Source organism: Malurus melanocephalus, unplaced genomic scaffold, assembly GCF_030028575.1.
Source record: "Malurus melanocephalus ecotype Western Australia unplaced genomic scaffold, MMel_1.1 scaffold_1034, whole genome shotgun sequence".
Classification (NCBI taxonomy): Eukaryota; Metazoa; Chordata; class Aves; order Passeriformes; family Maluridae; genus Malurus; species Malurus melanocephalus.
The window spans coordinates 65572-65888 of record NW_026624266.1 but is presented as its reverse complement, the minus strand read 5'-3'; positions in this window follow the sequence as shown (position 1 = coordinate 65888).

Sequence of the window (317 nt, the reverse complement as noted above, 5' to 3'; positions counted from 1 at the left end):
CTGCTTTGGTGGCTCCTGGCTGTGTGGGGTGGGGATCCTGCCTGCTTTGATTCTGCTCCTGACTCTTCCCCCACCCCATCATTTKGCTGCACAGCGTCACTGGCAGGAGCTGTAATGGTTCTGCATGGCTTTAATTAGCTGATGGGTGTGAGCTAATGAGCACTTGGGGATCAGGCTCTGCTGGTCGGAGCTGTCACCGCGTGTCCCCACCCAGCCCCGGTCCCACCATGGAACACCAGGACAGTCCTGCYGTGGCAGTGACAGGGGAGCTGCTGACACAAAGGCATCACTGCCACCAGTGTGTGGATCAGCGAGTT